Source organism: Homarus americanus, unplaced genomic scaffold (assembly GCF_018991925.1).
Source record: "Homarus americanus isolate GMGI-L3 unplaced genomic scaffold, GMGI_Hamer_2.0 scaffold18044, whole genome shotgun sequence".
Lineage (NCBI taxonomy): Eukaryota > Metazoa > Arthropoda > Malacostraca > Decapoda > Nephropidae > Homarus > Homarus americanus.
The window spans coordinates 617,501-626,944 of record NW_024746240.1 but is presented as its reverse complement, the minus strand read 5'-3'; positions in this window follow the sequence as shown (position 1 = coordinate 626,944).

Below are 9,444 nucleotides of genomic sequence, written 5' to 3'. Positions count from 1 at the left end.
TAAAATTGTTGTCTGGTGTTGGAACTAAACTAGATAATAATGAACGGTGTTTAAGGACCCTGGCCGTAGAAGCATCAAGAAAACAGTAAAACAACAACATACACCAAGAGTACACGTGATGTAACATTGTCAGGGTGTTGGCACAGCTGTTGTATACATAACAGTGTGGTGTGTCTGCTGACTGGGGACTACTAGACGTGCTCACTGACACTAGGAAGTCTTCTCTCCCCAATGGATTTTTTCACTCCTAAAAGTGAGAGGACGTCGTAGAAAGAGAGAGAGGGCGTGGTAATGAAAAAAGAGAACGACAGAGGGCGTGGTAATGAACAAAGAGAGAGAGGGCGTGGTAATGAACAAAGAGAGTGACAGAGGGCGTGGTAATGAACAAAGAGAACGACAGAGGGCGTGGTAATGAAAAAAGAGAGCGACAGAGGGCGTGGTAATGAAAAAAGAGAGCGACAGAGGGCGTGGTAATGAACAAAGAGAGCGACAGAGGCGTGGTAATGAAAAAGAGAGCGACAGAGGGCGTGGTAATGAACAAAAGAGCGACAGAGGGCGTGGTAATGAACAAAGAGAACGACAGAGGGCGTGGTAATGAAAAAAGAGAGCGACAGAGGGCGTGGTAATGAAAAAAGAGAGCGACAGAGGGCGTGGTAATGAAAAAAGAGAGCGACAGAGGGCGTGGTAATGAAAAAAGAGAGCGACAGAGGGCGTGGTAATGAACAAAGAGAGCGACAGAGGGCGTGGTAATGAACAAAGAGAACGACAGAGGGCGTGGTAATGAAAAAAGAGAGCGACAGAGGGCGTGGTAATGAAAAAAGAGTGCGACAGAAGGCGTGGTAATGAACAAAGAGAGCGACAGAAGGCGTGGTAATGAACAAAGAGAGCGACAGAGGGCGTGGGTAAGGGCGTGGGCAGTGGGGGCTAGCCTGGTGTCCTTCAGGGTTAACATACATAAATATAACGGGGATATGACGGCTCCTCCTCCTCCTCCTCTCTGTACTCCTTTCTTTGTTCCTCTCCTGTTTGGTTTATCTGCCTCTCTAATTACTTCCTGTTTATCTTGCTTGCTTCCTCGTTTATTGCCTGTTCGTATTGCACTAGTGTGTCTGAAGGGATTTGGTAATGGATATACGTGGGCGAAATTTCTCAGCATTTTTTTTGTCTATTATTATTATTATTATTATTATTATTATTATTATTATTATTATTATTATTATTAATATTATTATTATTATTATTATTATTATTATTATTATTATTAAGCAAGAATCTCACGACTCTTCAATCAAAAATTTAAAAGAATAATAATAATCACATCCTATAAAGCGATCATAAACTCATAGACGAGATAATCAGGCTACTTGATTCTGAACCCCACATTAGTAGTAGAATCCTGTGATATAGAATCTTGCTGAAGAGAATTCGATTTCAAGCGACAAAAATCCTCATTTCACTTATACTTTTAGTCTTGACAGGCACGTGGATATTCTCTCATTAATATTTATTCCGTTAGTGTATCTTTATTATTATTATTATTATTATTATTATTATTATTATTGTTGTTGTTATTATACGTGTATCTATATAATACTAGGGCTTGGCATACTTGATCTACTGGTATACCTGACGCGGCCACAACCCCACGTGCTCGCCCTCAACTTGGTGGTCATGAAGGTAAAATATCAAGGCCTACGAGACGCCTCTGAATTATGACCACTTGTACCGTCGCCCCGCAAGGTGAACGCATGAACCACCTCAGGAAAAAAAAGAGACTGTGCGTAGTATGCTGTCTTGTAGGTTATAATTTGACAATGTGTAAAGCACAACAAGAAAAAAGAAACTAAGAAATCATTTCAAGATCAATACAGGTATCGTGTGTGTACTTACCTGTCGCCCCCGTGAAGTAATCAGGTATTCTTGGGCACAAAAGACTGGCGTCTATTCACTGATTGGTCAAGTGAGCCTCATCAGACCTGACAGTGTCTACTTGTACTAGGGTTCCAGTCTAACCTAACTTAACTTATTGGGCCCAGTGTTCAAGGACCTCAAGCTCAATTGGCCTCAATCCAAATAGTTAGTTTAGGTGGGAGTCCCCCAAAAATAGACTGAGGCTGCAACCACGTATCCTTCATATCTTGCTGCCTGGCTCCCGGGGAAGTATATTTAGACGCAAAGATGTTGAGAAGGAGGAAGGGCTAGGACTCCGGGGGTAATTATTAACACCTATCAAGACACGCAAGGGGATCCCACGAGTCAACCTGCCCAGTCTGACATCATGCGTTCCCGTTGTGCGAGACCCAAGATAGGCTTTAATATATGTTGGCTGTCAGTCATTCCCGGACACCGTATTATTGTCGTCACTCTAAACGGGATCTCTTTCTCTTGTTCCCGTCTAGCTCAGGTTATCATTATCGACCAATTTGCACAACACCTCCGAAATGCTCTGAGTCATTCCTATAAAAATGCCAATTAAGGGTTCCTAAGACTTAAACCTGACTCCTCCTTGCCTTTGACCAAGACTTACACCTGACTCCATCTTACCTTTGACCAAGACTTACACCTGATTCCTCCTTACCTTTGACCAAGACTTACACCTGACTCCATCTTACATTTGGTCGAGATAGGTTAGTTGTCAAGGTCTCAGGATAAAAGGTCGTTTGGCCGCCTTCAGGCTACGGACTCCAAACTTTCAGATTAGATCGTGACCTTCCACTCAAAACATCTCTCGGATGGAGTTTAGTCCTTGGAGGCTTCTGGTGCTGCGTCGAGATCGGTCAAATGTCAAGTTCACGGAATAAAAGGTCATTCGGTCAGCTTTAATCTATCCATTTCAAAGGTCTCAGATGATATTACCCGACATATAAGTCTCGCCAAGTACCGTTCTAGGTAGGGGACGGGTCTCTCATAAATTACTGCACTAGTGATGGCTTGAGCGGAGGGCACATTGTAGTGTTTACCTCGCCTTAGCGTTCATCTGCAGGGTCGTGGCGTTGCAATAAACTGGTGCTTGATACTCTCTCTCTCTCTCTCTCTCTCTCTCTCTCTCTCTCTCTCTGCAATCGAAGGTTTCGCAGCCTACGTCCACAAACAGAACCTTGAGGACCACTAAAAAGAGACGTAGTTCAACTTCCAGTTTATAATCTCCCCTAAAGAATCAACAAAGTGAGGATAGTAATGGCAGTCTGAGCAGCAGGTAAAACTCAGCGATAATGATCTAAATTTCTGAGTATCGAGTATCATTAGCGAAGAGTGGCAATGAAGACTGAGGCCACCCAGAAGATGACGTTTCAGCTACACACTTCAGATCTCGCTGTGTCCTTCTCCATGAGTGTTTTTTTTTCTCACCTGACTGACCAGTTCCTCGTCAGGGACTGATCACTGCTTCGATTAATAATAGTCTCCTGCATTTTTTTTTTTTTACTGGACTTCGATGACTTACCAATGTCTTTTGTTCCTAGATACTGGCTATTCATTACATGAGTTGGCGTTCTTATTTTGAGCTTTATAAAAGTAGACGAGCTGTCAAGGCCATGACGGGATTTTGTTATAGCGGAGTTTGTGTTGTAATAATAATAATAATAATAATAATAATAATAATAATAATAATAATAATAAACGGTTAATAGAAAGAACATAGCAGCCAAAAGACTGAAAATATACAATAAACAAAGATACTAAAAGTTACAAATGGTGAAATTAGGGAGTGGGTCACTTGATTGACATTAGTTTTCAGTACAAAAAAGGAAGAAAACTGGAGTGTGTGTGTGTGTGTGTGATGGTGTTATCGTTGAGGGGAAGGTGGCACTGTTGTCATTCACGCCCTATTAAAGGAGAGAGGGAGAGTCACCACAACAAACACACAATCGTTAACACTATCACACGCACATGCATACATCCTTAAACTACATAAACCCACACACAAGAACACACACACACACACACACCTAGAAAAAGTGTAAAAGAGGGCATGCAAGAGTATTCTCTCCCCTTCCTACTCCACATATCAAGAAGCGCTCAACACACTGACCCTCTCGGCTCTCACTGACCATCACCACGACCTCACCTGCAAATTTGGTGAGAAGCTTCTGCACCATCCTCGACATTGGCTCCTACTACCACCTGAGATCCCTCGACCGAGAATTGCTGTTCGACACCACAACAGCATCCAGCCCATACGAGCACGAACTGATCGCTATACGAACAGCCCAGTCCCAACCATTGTAAAAATTATCAATAACTTGTAATCAACCAGTGTATTCACTCCCAGTCAATCTTACTTTTTGCACTGTCACTATGTTGAAATGCCCTGTAGTTTGAGCTTCTCCCCACCTAGTTATTATATATCATATTTGTATCACTTATGTTACTTTTATATTATTTGTAAATCAAGAGACCCATTCCTCAATTATGTAACTGTATATTTTCAGCCTTCCGGCTGCTATGCTCTTTCAATAAACCGTTAATTATTATTATTATTATTATTATTATACACACACACATACACACACACACTGGAACAAAAAAATCATTCTATCAAAAACACACAAGCAAGACTTTAAATTTTTTAATTTTCACCCTATAAATATTTGTCCCTTTCTAAGTCTCTCTCTCTCTCTCTCTCTCTCTCTCTCTCTCTCTCTCTCTCTCTCTCTCTCATATATATATATCAAACTAGAAAATGAATACCCCTATCCGCATTCCATCTAAATATTTGAATATCTAAGGAGTCTTCACCCCTTTGAAGAGCAATGCTGCGTAGGTCCACCGTGTCCTCAGCTCAGAATTCACCTCGATCTCCCATAAATTATTCATCCGCATCATGCATAACAAAGGACGACAAAAGGAGAGGGTGAGATTATTATGTAAGGAAAAAAACAGTTAGGAAGAAGTCATATGCCTCTATGTTAAAACAGCCGCTGTGAGTTGCAAATATCCCCTCCTCTATTTCCCTTTTTTCCTTCCTTCCTTCCTTCCTCCCCTCCCCCATTCTCCCTTTCCATCTCTCCTCCTTCCCCCCTCATATTCCTTCCTCCCCTCCCTTATCCTCCCATCCCCTCCCCTTCCCTCTCCTCTTATCCCCACCGCACTATTTTTTATTTATTTTTTGGTAGGGGGACATTTTTTTGTACTACTACTACTACTCCTCTTTTTTTTTTAGCCTGGATGAGATGTCGACTGTCCTTCTCTCTCCTTAGGTCTGCTTTGCTCTATCTCAGGGGAACGAGAGCATCGGCCCCAAAGCCGACAAGAGCTGCAGATATTGACTATGAGGCTACAGTCACTGAATGCCGCATAGATCTGTGGCTCAACTAATTTAACACAGCTAGGACAGCTACTTATGTATTAGGATATTTAATTTTAAGGTAATAAAATGGCGGCGAAGGTGTAGCTATTGGGGGAGGCTGGAGGCCACGTTTAACTACTACTACTACTACTACTACTACTATTTTTTTTTTTTTTTTTTTTAATTGGCCTCCAGCCGAAGCTATCCTATCTGTGTTAAATTAGTTGAGCCGCAGATCTATGCGGCATTCAGTGACTGTAGCCTCATAGTCAATATCTGCAGCAGTTGTCGGAGTAGGGGCAGAAGCTCTCGTTCCCCTGAGGCAGAGCAAAGCCGACCAAAGGAGAGAGAAGGACAGTCGACATCTCATCCAGGCTGTAACATAACTTCTGGGCTGCTGCTTCTGTTCGGAGATCAACTCCGCGAGTCTGGCGTAGAAACATCTTGCACGTGGGCCCATCCCACCAGAGGTTGTGAACACTAGAGGAGTGAAGCTGCCTTGATCAACATTTTGAATTCTCTCCCCATATGCCCTTCTCTTGTCGTTCTCGTTCCTCCTATGTGCAGCATCGAGAGCTAGGTTACGGTGACAAGCGGCCATGGGATCAAAAATCCTGATGTCGAAGAAAGCTCGCTGTCCCCGCGTCCAGAATCCTCGAGCACTGACGTCCACACGGGCTTCGTTAGATGTGTTTGAAGTCCTGTGTTGGAAGATCTCGCCATCCAGTGGAAGGAGGGTCGGTTCTACCATGACGTCCCGGCAGATTTCCTTCAACATATTTGCTGTGAGATCCCTTACCTCGTCATGCCTCATGCATATGAAGCCCCCCTTCTTGCAGACCATGGCGTGATCGCCATCATAGGAAGAGCCACACACGCATTGGGAGGGCAAACCATCTACTGGCCAACCGTACCTTAGAGCAATGGCATCTGTAAATTCTTGTTTGTTAAGGCTGAAACCATTTGCCCTTATCGGTAACGTAGTTAACCAGTTCGAGGCGCCCACCTCCTGCGCTATAGCTACTTTTTTTGTCAAATTTTCTGGAACCTGCAGCAATAGTTGCTGCAACATGTCATTTTGGCAGTGCTGCCGATCTGTTGTAATGGACCTACGGATCTTATTTACTTCGCTGGTGTCCACTTCCCCTGTTGCATTCTGGGCTATTATGTGGTCAGTGAGGGCTGCCGTGAGCTTAAGTGAATTTTGATGTTCAGTGTCAGCAATCTCCTCTGGATTAGTTAGTCCCATCCCTCCCAGTCTTGGTGGAAGTGCAAGAAGTGTTCTTTCTGCTGGGGTTAAGTCAGGGTGTTTCACTAGTTTGGGAATGAACTTGACACTGATAGCTTCTTCCAGAGGGTGGAGGAGGGGTCCGATCTCAGGGATGGTACGCATCAGGTAGTTCCAGCGATGCTTGACTCCATGGGTGAATGCTGCAAAGGCCGCATGTGGCTCTGTGTTAGCAATCTCAGATAGAGCTTGGATTTCGCTAACCCACTCATTCACCTTTCCCGCTACGTACTCGGTCTTGAAGTCCGTAGTGCCAATTACTGCGCCTAGATGTCTTTGGCCGTCCTTAGTTATTTTGACCTCACTTCCGCCAAAAACCTCCAATGCCCGTTCATAATGTTCTGGCTTCACGATGAGGAAGGACTTGCTGGCGTTTGGGTGGTACCCTATTTGTGGACCTCGCGATGTTACCAGGTCCCACCACTTTTTGATGCACTCCACTTTTCCTGCTCCTGTAAGGTCATCAGCATATGCCACTTGTTTGACCCCAGTTGTTTCAAATTTTATTTCTTGTTGGAGCACTGATAGGCCAATTGCATACATTGCCATTGCAACGGGGTCCCCCTGTGTTGTTCCCTCGGTCGACTGTAGGATGGTATCACCTCGTAGAGCCTTGTTGTTTACTATGTAGAGGTCTGAAGGATTCCTATACGAATTTTCAACATACATCGCAAAGCTAGGACACTTGATCTTGATGTTGTGCAGTGCAGCCTTGCGGTTAAGTATGTTGAATGCGTTTGAAGCATCCACCAGGAGAACGGCCTCACAATCACGCTGCTCAAATATCAATCTCATGGCGTGAATGGCCGCCTCCCCACCACCACTACTACTACTACTACTACTACTACTATAATAATAATAATAATAATAATAATAATAATAATAATAATAATAATAATAATAATAATTATAATAATAATAATAATAATAATAATAATAATAATAATAATCATAATAATAATAATAACAATAATAATAACAATAATAACAATAATAATAATAATAATATTGAATTAGTGATGCGTTTTGATAAGCAGTTTTGGGCACATTTTCCTTGTACTGTCAGCGGAAATTCGATAAAAAAATAAAATATTTCCTGAATATCGACGGCGAGTAAGATGATAATGTGGTGCTTTGACACACACACACACACACACACACACACACACACACACACACACACACACACACACACACACACACATTATTCTAGTTTACCTGAGGACCTGTGAAGCTGTGTTGAGTGAGCCCCTGTAGGGTGTACAATAGAGCCCAGAGGAGGCTTAAAAGATTTAGCACTGCACCAAAGGCTCCTCGGAGGCTTTGGTGAAGATTTATCGAGTCGGTATGGCATTAGCTAAGAGCCAGGGGAGGAGAAGGGCAAATGTCACCTGCAGCAAACACAAGTTCCCCCGCGGACATAAACAGACATCCAGACATACAGTACTTCTCCATATACTCAGAAGTGTCACCATACATGCACACGATTATACATTCAGATGTATATATGCATTTCACATACATAAACATGCAACAATACATATATTTATCCTCTCACACAAGAAGAAAATTAAGATTTTAAGAGACTGGTTATACAAGGAACGTGTCTATATTGTCAGCAGCGTTTCCCTGTCGACTTAAGAAGATAGGTATCCCCCCAGCTGGAGTCGAGCCATTGAAGGTGATGCGTTGCGGCAGTAGATAGAAGAGCATAACACCAATGTTTGTGTGTACGTCTTCCAAAGCCTGATAAGAGAACCCACAAACTACCCCCAGAATCCCATGTCAAAATATTCACGTTAGTACCATTTTTATCTTATCGTATTATGTTTATCACTTTTTCGGCGTTCCAACAGGTATAGTCTAAGCCTTCCCCGAGTCCCTCACCTAACCAACCTTTACCGGTATCAATGTCACTTAAGATGGACTAGAAATTGCTAAGTATAGGATGCGATTCTATATCCTATAATACCCAGCTCCCCTGACCTAACTGATAAAATTGTTACCAGTGACCAATTCTAGATTTGCTCTGGTAATAACTACAGGTTTATTTAGTCTTGGGTTCCTGGGTGATTATTTTCTGTAGAGACACTGTAGTACACCTGACATATTGGCTGTAGGATTTTGATAGAAATGTTTTGCTTTTTTTATTTATTTTTACTTAATATAACGAACAATATAACACACATCACTAATCTGATCATTTATCATAAGGTCTTCATATTTCATCTCAACATAATGTCAATTTTTTATTAACTAGTTCAATTGTGTTTTCTTCTCTCTCTTTCTATCTCTCCTATTGACTTCTCAAATCACACATGACAATAGTAAATCAAGATATAAATCAACACTCGCACTTTCATCATTCAGAAGTCGACGAAACATTTATCACTCTTTTTGCCTCACACGGCTTAATCCATCATTGTTCCCCTCCCCTTACCTCCACCTCCACTTCCCCTCCTCCATCTCATCCTCCCCCTCCACTTCCCCTCCTCCATCTCATCCTCCCCCTCCACTTCCCCTCCTCCACCTCCCCCCTTCCCCTCCTCCTCCCTGCTCGTGTATCAAACCATTAATCATTTTACTGAGCAAAAAATGTTCAACTTTTGTCCTACATATTATTGCCGAGACGAGTATCCATCAAATTGCAAGTGCTCGTTTTCTCTATAAATCTTCGAAATTAACATACTAATTATGCTTTATGGAATACCCAATTTTGTATTTTAGATCAACCAACATATAAATACACACCTCGATCTAATAATATATGTAACTCTCTACCACAATGTATTTTTCCTTCTTCACAAAACCCTCCACTAGTTCAGAACATCCTGGTTGAGATATCTTCAGTCACTGGCTACTGGACGGG